This window comes from Montipora foliosa, chromosome 6 (genome assembly GCF_036669935.1).
Source record: "Montipora foliosa isolate CH-2021 chromosome 6, ASM3666993v2, whole genome shotgun sequence".
Lineage (NCBI taxonomy): Eukaryota > Metazoa > Cnidaria > Anthozoa > Scleractinia > Acroporidae > Montipora > Montipora foliosa.
The window spans coordinates 33707019-33720459 of NC_090874.1; the positions used below are offsets into that span (position 1 = coordinate 33707019).

The 13441-nt window shown below is 34.1% G+C and overlaps 7 non-coding genes across 7 annotated transcripts; all 7 read left to right on the forward strand.

Moving 5' to 3' along the window:
• The first annotated feature begins 3453 nt into the window (after positions 1 to 3453).
• Positions 3454 to 3553, forward strand: Trnam-cau (transfer RNA methionine (anticodon CAU)). The gene is made up of 2 exons: positions 3454 to 3490; positions 3518 to 3553. It is a non-coding gene; the product is annotated as a tRNA-Met (tRNA).
• A 1239-nt stretch (positions 3554 to 4792) lies between these two features.
• Trnam-cau (transfer RNA methionine (anticodon CAU)) lies at positions 4793 to 4892 on the forward strand. Its single transcript has 2 exons — positions 4793 to 4829; positions 4857 to 4892. It is a non-coding gene; the product is annotated as a tRNA-Met (tRNA).
• Positions 4893 to 6128: 1236 nt separating this feature from the next.
• On the forward strand, positions 6129 to 6228 carry Trnam-cau (transfer RNA methionine (anticodon CAU)). The gene is made up of 2 exons: positions 6129 to 6165; positions 6193 to 6228. It is a non-coding gene; the product is annotated as a tRNA-Met (tRNA).
• Positions 6229 to 7467: 1239 nt separating this feature from the next.
• On the forward strand, positions 7468 to 7567 carry Trnam-cau (transfer RNA methionine (anticodon CAU)). The gene is made up of 2 exons: positions 7468 to 7504; positions 7532 to 7567. It is a non-coding gene; the product is annotated as a tRNA-Met (tRNA).
• A 2564-nt stretch (positions 7568 to 10131) lies between these two features.
• On the forward strand, positions 10132 to 10231 carry Trnam-cau (transfer RNA methionine (anticodon CAU)). Its single transcript has 2 exons — positions 10132 to 10168; positions 10196 to 10231. It is a non-coding gene; the product is annotated as a tRNA-Met (tRNA).
• Positions 10232 to 11469: 1238 nt separating this feature from the next.
• On the forward strand, positions 11470 to 11569 carry Trnam-cau (transfer RNA methionine (anticodon CAU)). Its single transcript has 2 exons — positions 11470 to 11506; positions 11534 to 11569. It is a non-coding gene; the product is annotated as a tRNA-Met (tRNA).
• Positions 11570 to 12807: 1238 nt separating this feature from the next.
• On the forward strand, positions 12808 to 12907 carry Trnam-cau (transfer RNA methionine (anticodon CAU)). Its single transcript has 2 exons — positions 12808 to 12844; positions 12872 to 12907. It is a non-coding gene; the product is annotated as a tRNA-Met (tRNA).
• Positions 12908 to 13441: the final 534 nt, after the last annotated feature.

Here is a 13441-nt window from a genome sequence, read left to right on the forward strand (position 1 = left end):
AAAAGCGACCAAAGGTTTGCACTGGTATTTTGCATCACATTATCAACATTGGTATGGGGGGAAGGGGGGAAGGACCAATATATTTTGTGAGTGCGTGCCAAATGATGCTTAAGCTAGAATTTTTCCCAAGAGTTTTGTCCAAGATTGCTGCTTCCAAACACTTGCTCCTAACCAATTTCTGTTCATCTTCTCTTGCACCTTCAAAATGTTCACAGTTTGTAGTTCCAATCGACAACGAAGAAAGAGACATCCAAAGCCCGTGAGTGTATTCTCGCGGCGCAAGGAACAGGAGCCATCCCAATCAAATGAAGCAGATGGGCCATGAGAATTGACTACAACAGATGCGCCATCCGAATCACTTACCGCTTGTAAGTTTTGTCCTCAGGTTTTTTTCTTGCATCACTTCTTCTCCCTTCAAGCCGCAAGGAAGAGGTGATGCAAAAAACACCACTCACACAAAACGGCTGAAAGACTACAAATGGTACTGGTGCACTCTCAAAGACTGCAGCCTTTGAGATTGAACCCCATTTACCAGTCAGGAAACATCGATGACGTCAGGGAGGTGATGCCTCATTGTGTGCCAAAAGACGTCAGAGGGAGATGGCCAAATCGCCCTCACGCACCAGACCAGGGGCACCGACGAAGCTGAGGCCTGCCACCTCAAGAGTTTTTATATCTTTTACAGCATATTTATAGAAATGCGCGAGAAATAAGATCTTGATCGTGATAGCAAAATGTTAACCTGTTCCGTACTTTCTTTACAGTTGGCATTATTTGATACCCTCGCCACTACAACGGTAACCATCTCGTAGATAGTTGATGTCAAGAACAATATGTAACTGAAAATACTAAATTTCTGGATCCCGATATTATTTTGTGTACTATGTACGACCCTATCCCCGTGATTTATGAAAGGTCATCGTGCAGGCATGCAGACTGGGTATTTTTGTGATATATGAAAATTTAATGGAGAAAATCGAATGAAAAGTTTCAGTATATGAAAAGAACTCTGTTGTCCTTTATGGATTATCAACGAGTTTTTATAAAACGAAGACCCGATATCATCTTTGAACTTATACGTTTTGTCAACCAGAAGCCTGTGTGGAGCAATTCTGTCTGGTTGGCAGCTTGTTTGATAATACTGTTTTGAAGATGCTTCTCTCACCACATTTTTATTCTAAAAATCAAAGTAAATTAAAAATAAGGAACAAAATGAAATGTGTTGGTCACAGAACTATCACGAACTTTAATGGGCTACGTACATATGTATACCCAATCAAGGATAGGCAAATGCTTTCTCATCAGATGTATATCTACTCGACAAAAGTGAATGCGTTTCTGGGCATAGACGAACATCACAAAGTGCAAGGACTCAATCCACTATGTGTGACGACACTGCGAGATATTGGTGATAATAATGTGAAAAATGTAACTATATATATATATATAGCAAATTAACAAATATGCAATCACAGTAATAATAATTATAATGCTGGTAATAGTAATAATAATAAGAAGAAGAATAATAAGAAGAATAATAATAACAACAACAATAACAGTAGTCATCATCATCATCATCATCATCATCATCCATCAGTAAAGGCAATAATATGTCCTCATTTTTTAATCAAGGAACATCTCAGAGAAGAAAGAGCTGCAGAAAACAAATTCATGGACCTTATGTAATTTACAATGTTCAAATACGTGTATCATTTATTTCCACATCACATTCTACACTTCCGTTACCATCAAATAATTATTCTTGGGTTGCACGTCACGCAAGTGAAAACATAAATCGCTTACCATTTAAGAAATTAAGTCAAGAATGGAAATGTTATAGAAGAGGAATAAATAAACAACGGGTCCAAGTCTCAGGGCTGTGCGATATTCCGTACTTAAGTTATTGGGCAAAATATATTACTCAAATTTGTAGAGTTTAGAATTGAGGCGCCATGTCGGTGTACTTCAGCAGTACACCAACATGGCGGCCGGAAACCTGTAGAAACATTTGGAATTTAGTTTGGCTGTCTTTAGCACTTTCTGCTGTATAATGAGCTAGTAAACATTCGTATAGACACGTCTCCTAGTATATTGGCTATTTAGGCCACAAAAACACGAGGGAAATCAATGCTTTTTTGGAACTGGCATGTTTTTCGAAAGCCGTCAACATGTCACGCACTGTGAAAACCTCTGAAATTCAAAGTGCTCTATTTTCGAAACAAAGCACGGTACCGAGCTGAAAACATGCAAACAGATATATTTTTAAAGCCTCTTGTAGCTGATTAAAGTGAAAACTCAAAAGGCTCTTTAGGTTTGTATTTTAACTTTTTTTTGTGACGTCACATGCAACCCAAGAATAATCCTCAGAACGTTTATAGATTATTGTCCCCTCAGTTGCTTTCCTGTAGGCTGCAATAGCCCTCTCTCTCAAAAGACGCTTCTCGCTACATACACAGTCTTATTTTTGACATCCAGCATCTTTGTGGCACTTGGAATGATCACCCAGTTGAATTTTTTTAAGCAAGTGCAATGCTGTCATATATGATTTTTTTGGCAGGGAAATTTTCCTTAGGCATTACTCAATAGGTGTCATGTTTACTGGAACCTTGTAATGGCTTATGATGTTGACCATGTAGGTTCTTAGTTGATCTGCATTTCCATACAAAAGGAAGATAGTTTCCATGTTTAATGACAAAAACATTAAAATTAATAAAGGTACCTTTATCGGACAATGTAGCAAACTAGCTTTATTCTGCATCTCTTTGAAGACCACTAGCAACCTTTTTATGGCCCTCTTTCCACATTTTCTCCCTTTCAGTGAAAGTTATAACAAAAGAATAATTTTTAATGGTATGATCGAGTTATCATTTAAAAATATGTCACTACAAACACATAAGAACTAGAACTTCTACACCCATCACCAACACCGTTATAACATTTTGATTGCCAATAAGGTAACAAGCTTCAATCAAGTCCGCTTCCACATTCTGATCCCACCAGAACTCCCAATGCATTATATCCTTGAGTCAACCTTTGCCAGTATCTTTCTATTTTTAGAACTTTATCTTGGAATCGTTCTAGTACATACAGTAATATAATAGAATCTTGCAAGTTCATACCATGCGGTGTGTAAGTAAACCATCTTACATGTTTCAGATTCTCATCTTGATTCTTAGTCCTGGCATCTATGTTTAAAAAGTTATCTAGAAAATGATAAATGAGTTTAAAAATTGTCCGTTTCAAACTGAATTGATTTCAATGCCCACCAGAAGCAAGACATTCCAATTGTTATTGGGTTATTCAAAAAACTAAAATCCCTTGAAAAATCAGGCATTTTTAAAATCCTGAATTTGGTTCATCCCTATATAATGTTAATTTTCTATAAAAGCTTACCAATTACAGATAATTTTCAGAATAATTGTTACCCTTTCCTTTTCAAGTAATAGTCTAAGTGCCTCGTTAGCGCAGTAGGTAGCGCGTCAGTCTCATAATCCACAACCATTGACCTTGTTGAGTTATCTGAAGGTCGTGAGTTCGATCCTCACACGGGGCATTTCAATTTTCCACCATATTTAGAATTTCATAATCATTTTTACAAATAGTATTATATTGAAATGGTTCTGGTACATACAATTCGGTGCATAAGTAAACCAGAGTAGATGTTTGAGAGTCCATTCTTAAATCTCACACCTGACACCTACATTTGCAAACTTGTCTTGAGAATGATAAGTAAGTATACCAAATTGTGTGTTTCAAATTGAATTGATATGAATCTTTAACAAAACCAAGAAATGTCAACGGTTATTCACAAAATTCAAATTACCTAGCAAAAATTAGACATTTTTTAAAATCACCAATTTTGTTCATTCCTGTTTATTGTCAATTAAAGCTTTCTATTCAGATCTGGCAAATTCTATAAATCATCATGAAATTGTAAATTTGGTGGAAAATTTGGAGTGTGAGGATCGAAATCAAGACCTTCAGATTACTCAAGGAGGTCAAAGGTTGTAGATTACGAGACTGACGTGCTACCTACTGCGCTAACGAGGCATTTACGCTAGTGTTCTAAAATCAAAGACTTGCAACCATTTTTAAAGTTATCGCTAATTAGCAAGCAATAATCAACAGTTATCATTTTACAGGGATATACCAAATTCACGATTTTAAAAATGTCTTATTTTAGAAGGGCGTTTAAATTTAATGAATATCCAAATATGGCAAATTCCTTAAATTATCATGAAATTCTAAATATGGTGGTACATTGAAATGCCCCGTATGAGGATCGAAATAAAGACCTTCAGATTACTCAACGAGGTCAATGGTTGTAGATTATGAGACTGACACTCTACCTACTGGGCTAACCAGTCAATTAAACTATTTTTTTTAAAAACAAAGAGTAAAAACCATTCAGAAATCTTTCTTTAAGTAGTAATATACTGAAACCCTTCTAGTGCATACAATGCGGTGTGTAAGTAAACCATCTTACATGTTTGACATTCTCATCTTGATTCTTAGTCCTGGCATCTATGTTTACAAAGTTATCTAGAAAATGATAAGTGAGTTTAAAAATTGTGCGTTTCAAACTGAATTGATTTCAATGCCCACCAGAAGCAAGAGATTCCAATGGTTATTGGGTTAATCAAAAAACTAAAATCCCTTGAAAAATCAGGCATTTTTAAAATGGTGAATTTGGTTCATCCCTATATAATGTTATTTTTTTAATAAAGCTTAACAATTACAGATAATTTTCAGAATAATTGTTACCCTTTCCTTTTCAAGTAATAGTGTAAGTGCCTCGTTAGCGCAGTAGGTAGCGCGTCAGTCTCATAATCCACAACCATTGACCTTGTTGAGTTATCTGAAGGTCGTGAGTTCGATCCTCGCACGGGGCATTTCAATTTTCCACCATATTTAGAATTTCATGATCATTTTTACAAATAGTATTATATTGGAATGGTTCTGGTACATACAATTCGGTGCATAAGTAAACCAGAGTAGATGTTTGAGAGTCCATTCTTAATTCTTACACCTGACACCTATATTTGCAAAGTTGTCTTGAGAATGATAAGTAAGTATACCAAATTCTGTGTTTCAAATTGAATTGATATGAATCTTTAACAGAACCAAGAAATGTCAAAGGTTATTCACAAAATTCAAATTTCCTAGCAAAATTAGACATTTTTTAAAATCACCAATTTTGTTCATTCCTGTTTATTGTCGATTAAAGCTTTCTATTCAGATCTGGCAAATTCTATAAATCATCATGAAATTGTAAATTTGGTGGAAAATTTGGTGTGACGATCGAAATCAAGACCTTCAGATTACTCAAGGAGGTCAAAGGTTGTAGATTACGAGACTGACGTGCTACCTACTGCGCTAACGAGGCATTTACGCTAGTGTTCTAAAATCAAAGACTTGCAACCATTTTTAAAGTTATCGCTAATTAGCAAGCAATAATCAACAGTTATCATTTTACAGGGATATACCAAATTCACGATTTTAAAAATGTCTTATTTTGGAAGGGCGTTTAAATTTAATGAATATCCAAATATGGCAAATTCCTTAAATTATCATGAAATTCTAAATATGGTGGTACATTGAAATGCCCCGTATGAGGATCGAAATAAAGACCTTCAGATTACTCAACACGGTCAATGGTTGTAGATTATGAGACTGACACTCTACCTACTGCGCTAACCAGTCAATTAAACTAATTTTTTTAAAAACAAAGAGTAAAAACTTTTCCGAAATCTTTCTTTAAGTAGTAATATACTGAAACCCTTTTAGTGCATACAATGCGGTGTGTAAGTAAACCATCTTACATGTTTGACATTCTCATCTTGATTTTTAGTCCTGCCATCTATGTTTACAAAGTTATTTAGAAAATGATAAGTGAGTTTAAAAATTGTGCGTTTCAAACTGAATTGATTTCAATCCCCACCAGAAGCAAGAGATTCCAATGGTAATTGGGTTATTCAAAAAACTAAAATCCCTTGAAAAATCAGGCATTTTTAAAATCCGGAATTTGGTTCATCCCTATATAATGTTATTTTTCTATTAAAGCTTACCAATTACAGATAATTTTCAGAATGATTGTTACCCTTTCCTTTTCAAGTAATAGTCTAAGTGCCTCGTTAGCGCAGTAGGTAGCGCGTCAGTCTCATAGTCCACAACCATTGACCTTGTTGAGTTATCTGAAGGTCGTGAGTTCGATCCTCACACGGGGCGTTTCAATTTTCCACCATATTTAGAATTTTATGATCACTTTTACAAATAGTATTATATTGCAATCGTTCTAGTACATACAATTCTGTCGGTAAGAAAACCAGATTAGATGTTTGAGATTCCCTTTTTAATTCTCACTCTTGACACCTATATTTGCAAAGTTGTCTTGAAAAAGATAGGTGAGTTAAACAAATTGTGTGTTTCAAATTGAATTGATATGAACCTTTAACAGAACCAAGAAATTTCAAAGGTTATTCACAAAATTCAAATTTCCTAGCAAAATTAGACATTTTTTAAAATCACTAATTTTGTTCATTCCTGTTTATTGTCAATTAAAGCTTTGTATTCAGATCTGGCAAATTCTATAAATCATCACGAAATTCTAAATTTAGTGGAAAATTTGGAGTGTGAGGATCGAAATCAAGACCTTCAGATTACTCAACGAGGTCAATGGTTGTAGATTACGAGACTGACGTGCTACATACTGCGCTAAGGAGGCATTTACGCTAGTGTTTTAAAACCAAAGGCTAGCAACCATTTTGAAAATTATCGCTAATTAGAAAGCAATAATCGACAGTTATCATTTTACAGGGATGAACCAAGTTCACGATTTTAAAAATGTATTATTTTGCAAGGGCGTTTAAATTTTGTGAATATCCAAATATGACAAATTTTATAAATTATCATTAAATTCTAAATATGGCGGTACCTTGAAATGCCGCATATGAGGATCGAAATAAAGACCTTCAGATTACTCAGCAAGGTCAATGGTTGTAGATTATGAGACTGACACTCTACCTACTGGGCTAACCAGTCAATTAAACTAATTTTTTTTCAAACCAAAGAGTAAAAACCATTCAGAAATCTTTCTTTAAGCAGTAATATACTGATACCCTTCTATTTCGTACAATGCGGTGTGTAAGTAAATCATCTTACATGTTTGACACTCTCATCTTGATTCTTAGTTCTAGCATCTATGTTTTTAAAGTTATCTAGAAAGTGATAAGTGAGTTTAAAAATTGTGCGTTTCAAACTGAATTGATTTCAATCCCCACCAGAAGCAAGAGATTCCAATGGTTATTGGGTTATTCACAAAACTAAAATCTCTTGAAAAATCAGGCATTTTTAAAATCGTGAATTTGGTTCAGCCCTATATAATGTTATTTTTCTATTAGAGCTTACCAATTACAGATAATTTTCAGAATGATTGTTACCCTTTCCTTTTCAAGTAATAGTGTAAGTGCCTCGTTAGCGCAGTAGGTAGTGCGTCAGTCTCATAATCCGTAACCATTGACCTCGTTGAGTTATCTGAAGGTCGTGAGTTCGATCCTCACACGGGGCATTTCAATTTTCCACCATATTTAGAATTTCATAATCATTTTTACAAATAATATTATATTGGAATCGTTCTGGTACATAAATTCGGTGCGTAAGTAAACCAGATTAGATGTTTGAGAGTCGCTTCTTAAGTCTCACTCTGGACACCTACATTTGCAAAGTTGTCTTGAGAATAATAAGTGAGTATAAGAAATTGTGTGTTTCAAATTGAATTGATATGAATCTTTTACAGAACCAAGAAATTTCAAAGGTTATTCACAAAATTCAAATTTCCTAGCAAAATTAGACATTTTTTAAAATCACTAATTTTGTTCATTCCTGTTTATTGTCAATTAAAGCTTTCTATTCAGATCTGGCAAATTCTATAAATCATCATGAAATTCTAAATTTGGTGGAAAATTTGGAGTGTGAGGATCGAAATCAAGACCTCCAGTTTACTCAACGAGGTCAATGGTTGTAGATTACGAGACTGACGTGCTACATACTGCGCTAACGAGGAATTTACGCCAGTGTTTTAAAACCAAAGGCTAGCAACCATTTTGAAAATTATCGCTAATTAGAAAGCAATAATCGACAGTTATCATTTTACAGGGATGAACCAAGTTCACGATTTTAAAAATGTATTATTTTGCAAGGGCGTTTAAATTTTGCGAATATCCAAATATGGCAAATTCTTTAAATTATCATGAAATTCTAAATATGGTGATACAATGGAATGCCGCATATGAAGATCGAAATAAAGACCTTCAGAATACTCAGCAAGGTCAATGGTTGTAGATTATGAGACTGACACTCTACCTACTGGGATAACCAGTCAATTAAACTAATTTTTTTCAAACCAAAGAGTAAAAACCATTCAGAAATCTTTGTTTAAGTAGTAATATACTGAAACCCTTCTAGTGCATACAATGCTTTGTGTAAGTAAACCATCTTATATGTTTGACATTTTCTTGATTCTTAGTCCTGGCATCTATGTCTACAAAGTTATCTAGAAAATGATAAGTGAGTTTAAAAATTGTGCGTTTCAAACTGAATTGATTTCAATCCCCACCAGAAGCAAGAGATTCCAATGGTTATTAAATTATTCAAAAAACTAAAATCCCTTGAAAAATCAGGCATTTTTAAAATGGTGAATTTGGTTCATCCCTATATAATGTTGATTTTCTATAAAAGCTTACCAATTACAGATAATTTTTAGAATGATTGTTACCCTTTCCTTTTCAAGTAATAGTGTAAGTGCCTCGTTAGCGCAGTAGGTAGCGCGTCAGTCTCATAATCCACAGCCATTGACCTCGTTGAGTTATCTGAAGGTCGTGAGTTCGATCCTCACGGGGCATTTCCATTTTCCACCATATTTAGAATTTCATGATCATTTTTAGAAATAGTATTATATTGGAATCGTTCTAGTACATACAATTCGGTCGGTAAGTAAACCAGATTAGATGTTTGGGATTCCCCTCTTAATTCTCACTCCTGACACCTATATTTGCAAAGTTGTCTTGAAAATGATAAGGGAGTTAAACAAATTGTGTTTCAAATTGAATTGATATGAAACTTTAACACAACCAAGAAATTTCAAAGGTTATTCACAAAATTCAAATTTCCTAGCAAAATTAGACATTTTTTAAAATCACCAATTTTGTTCATTCCTGTTTATTGTCAATTAAAGCTTTCTATTCAGATCTGGAAAATTCTATAAATCATCATGAAATTCTAAATTTGGTGGAAAGTTTGGAGTGTGAGGATCAAAATCACGACCTTCAGATTACTCAACGAGGTCAATGGTTGTAGATTACGACACTGACGTGCTACATACTGCGCTAACGAGGCATATACGCTAGTGTTTTAAAACCAAAGGCTAGCAACCATTTGAAAATTATCGCTAATTAGAAAGCAATAATCGACAGTTATCATTTTACAGGGATGAACCAAGTTCACGATTTTAAAAATGTATTATTTTGCAAGGGCGTTTAAATTTTGTGAATATCCAAATATGGCAAATTCTTTAATTTATCATGAAATTCTTAATATGGTGGTACATTGAAATGCTGCATATGAGGATCGAAATGAAGACCTTTAGATTACTCAGCGAGGTCACTGGTTGTAGATTATGAGACTGACACTCTACCTACTGGGCTAACCAGTCAATTAAACTAATTTTTTTCAAACCAAAGAGTAAAAACCATTCAGAAATCTTTGTTTAAGTAGTAATATACTGAAACTCTTCTAGTGCATACAATGCTTTGTGTAAGTAAACCATCTTACATGTTTGACCTTTTCATCTTAATTCTTAGTCCTGGCATCTATGTTTACAAAGTTATCTAGAAAATGGTAAGTTAGTTTAAAAATTGTGCGTTTCAAACTGAATTGATTTCAATCCCCACCAGAAGCAAGAGATTCCAATGGTTACTGGGTTATTCAAAAAACTAAAAGTTCTTGAAAAATCAGGCATTTTTAAAATGGTGAATTTCGTTCATCCGTATATGTTATTTTTCTATTAAAGCTTACCAATTACAGATAATTTTCAAAATGATTGTTACCCTTTCCTTTTCAAGTAATAGTGTAAGTGCCTCGTTAGCGCAGTAGGTAGCGCGTCAGTCTCATAATCCACAACCATTGACCTCGTTGAGTGATCTGAAGGTCGTGAGTTCGATCCTCACACGGGGCATTTCAATTTTCCACCATATTTAGAATTTTATAATCATTTTTACAAATAATATTATATTGGAATCGTTCTGGTACATACAATTCGGTGCGTAAGTAAACCAGATTAGATGTTTGAGAGTCGCTTCTTAAGTCTCACTGCGGACACCTACATTTGCAAAGTTGTCTTGAGAATGATAAGTGAGTATAAGAAATTGTCTGTTTCAAATTGAATTGATATGAATCTTTAACAGAACCAAGAAATTTCAAAGGTTATTCACAAAATTCAAATTTCCTAGCAAAATTAGGCATTTTTTAAAATCACTAATTTTGTTCATTCCTGTTTATTGTCAATTAAAGCTTTCTATTCAGATCTGGCAAATTCTATAAATCATCATGAAATTCTAAATTTGGTGGAAAGTTTGGAGTGTGAGGATCGAAATCAAGACCTTCAGATTACTCAACGAGGTCAATGGTTGTAAATTACGAGACTGACGTGCTACATACTGCGCTAAGGAGGCATTTACGCTAATGTTTTAAAACCAAAGGCTAGCAACCATTTTGAAAATTATCGCTAATTAGAAAGCAATAATCGACAGTTATCATTTTACAGGGATGAACCAAGTTCACGATTTTAAAAATGTATTATTTTGCAAGGGCGTTTAAATTTTGTGAATATCCAAATATGACAAATTCTTTAAATTATCATGAAATTCTAAATATGGTGGTACATTGAAATGCCCCATATGAGGATAGAAATAAAGACCTTCAGATTACTCAACGAGGTCAATGGTTGTAGATTATGAGACTGACACTCTACCTACTGGGCTAACCAGTCAATTAAACTAATTTTTTTCAAACCAAAGAGTAAAAACCATTCAGAAATCTTTCTTTAAGTAGTAATATAATGATACCATTCTAGTTCGTACAATGCGGTATGTAAGTAAATCATCTTACATGTTTGACAGTCTCATCTTGATTCTTAGTTCTAGCATCTATGTTTTTAAAGTTATCTAGAAAGTGATAAGTGAGTTTAAAAATTGTGTGTTTCAAACTAAATTGATTTCAATCCCCACAAGAAGCAAGAGATTCCAAAGGTTATTAGGTTATTCAAAAAACTAAAATCCCTTGAAAAATCAGGCATTTTTAAAATCGTGAATTTGGTTCAGCCCTATATAATGTTATTTTTCTATTAAAGCTTACCAATTACAGATAATTTTCAGAATGATTGTTACCCTTTCCTTTTCAAGTAATAGTCTAAGTGCCTCGTTAGCGCAGTAGGTAGTGCGTCACTCTCATAATCCATAACCATTGACCTCGTTGAGTTATCTGAAGGTCGTGAGTTCGATCCTCACACGGGGCATTTCAATTTTCCACCATATTTAGAATTTCATAATCATTTTTACAAATAATATTATATTGGAATCGTTCTGGTACATACAATTCGGTGCGTAAGTAAACCAGATTAGATGTTTGAGAGTCGCTTCTTAAGTCGCACTCTGGACACCTACATTTCCAAAGTTGTCTTGAGAATGATAAGTGAGTATAAGAAATTGTGTGTTTCAAATTGAATTGATATGAATCTTTTACAGAACCAAGAAATTTCAAAGGTTATTCACAAAATTCAAATTTCCTAGCAAAATTAGACATTTTTTAAAATCACTAATTTTGTTCATTCCTGTTTATTGTCAATTAAAGCTTTCTATTCAGATCTGGCAAATTCTATAAATCATCATGAAATTCTAAATTTGGTGGAAAGTTTGGAGTGTGAGGATCGACATCAAGACCTTCAGATTACTCAACGAGGTCAATGGTTGTAGATTACGAGACTGACGGGCTGCATACTGCGCTAACGAGGCATTTACGCCAGTGTTTTAAAACCAAAGGCTAGCAACCATTTTGAAAATTATCGCTAATTAGAAAGCAATAATCGACAGTTATTAATTTACAGGGATGAACCAAGTTCACGATTTTAAAAATGTATTATTTTGCAAGGGCGTTTAAATTTTGTGAATATCCAAATATGGCAAATTCTTTAAATTATCATGAAATTCTAAATATGGTGGTACATTGAAATCCCGCATATGAGGATCGAAATAAAGACCTTCAGATTACTCAGCGAGGTCAATAGTTGTAAATTTTGAGACTGACACTCTACCTACTGGGCTAACCAGTCAATGAAAGTAATTTTTTTCAAACCGAAAAGTAAAAACCATTCAGAAAATTTTCTTTAAGTAGTAATATACTGAAACCCTTCTACTGCATACAGTGCGGTGTGTAAGTAAACCATCTTACATGTTTGACATTCTCATCTTGATTCATAGTCCTGGCATCTATGTTTACAAAGTTATCTAGAAAGTGATAAGTGAGTTTAAAAACTGTTCGTTTCAGACTGAATTGATTTCAATCTCCACCAGAAGCAAGAGATTCCAATGGTTATTGGGTTATTAAAAAAGCTAAAATTCCTTGAAAAATCAGGCATTTTTAAAATGGGGAATTTCGTTCATCCCTATATAATGTTATTTTTCTATTAAAGCTTACCAATTACAGATAATTTTCAGAATGATTGTTACCCTTTCCTTTTCAAGTAATAGTGTAAGTGCCTCGTTAGCGCAGTAGGTAGCGCATCAGTCTCATAATCCACAACCATTGACCTCGTTGAGTTATCTGAAGGTCGTGAGTTCGATCCTCACACGGGGCATTTCAATTTTCCACCATATTTACAATTTCATGATCATTTTTACAAATAATATTATATTGGAATCGTTCTGGTACATACCATACGGTGCGTAAGTAAACCAGATTAGATGTTTGAGAGTCGCTTCTTAAGTCTCACTCCGGACACCTACATTTGCAAAGTTGTCTTGAGAATGATAAGTGAGTATAAGAAATTGTGTGTTTCAAATTGAATTGAAATGAATCGTTTACAGAACCAAGAAATTTCAAAGGTTATTCACAAATTCAAATTTCTTAGCAAAATTAGACATTTTTTAAAATCACCAATTTTGTTCATTCCTGTTTATTGTCAATTAAAGCTTTCTATTCAGATCTGGCAAATTCTATAAATCATCATGAAATTCTAAATTTGGTGGAAAATTTGGAGTGTGAGGATCGAAATCAAGACCTTCAGATTACTCAACGAGGTCAATGGTTGTAGATTACGAGACTGACGTGCTACATACTGCGCTAACGAGGCATTTACGCCAGTGTTTTAAAACCAAAGGCTAGCAACCAT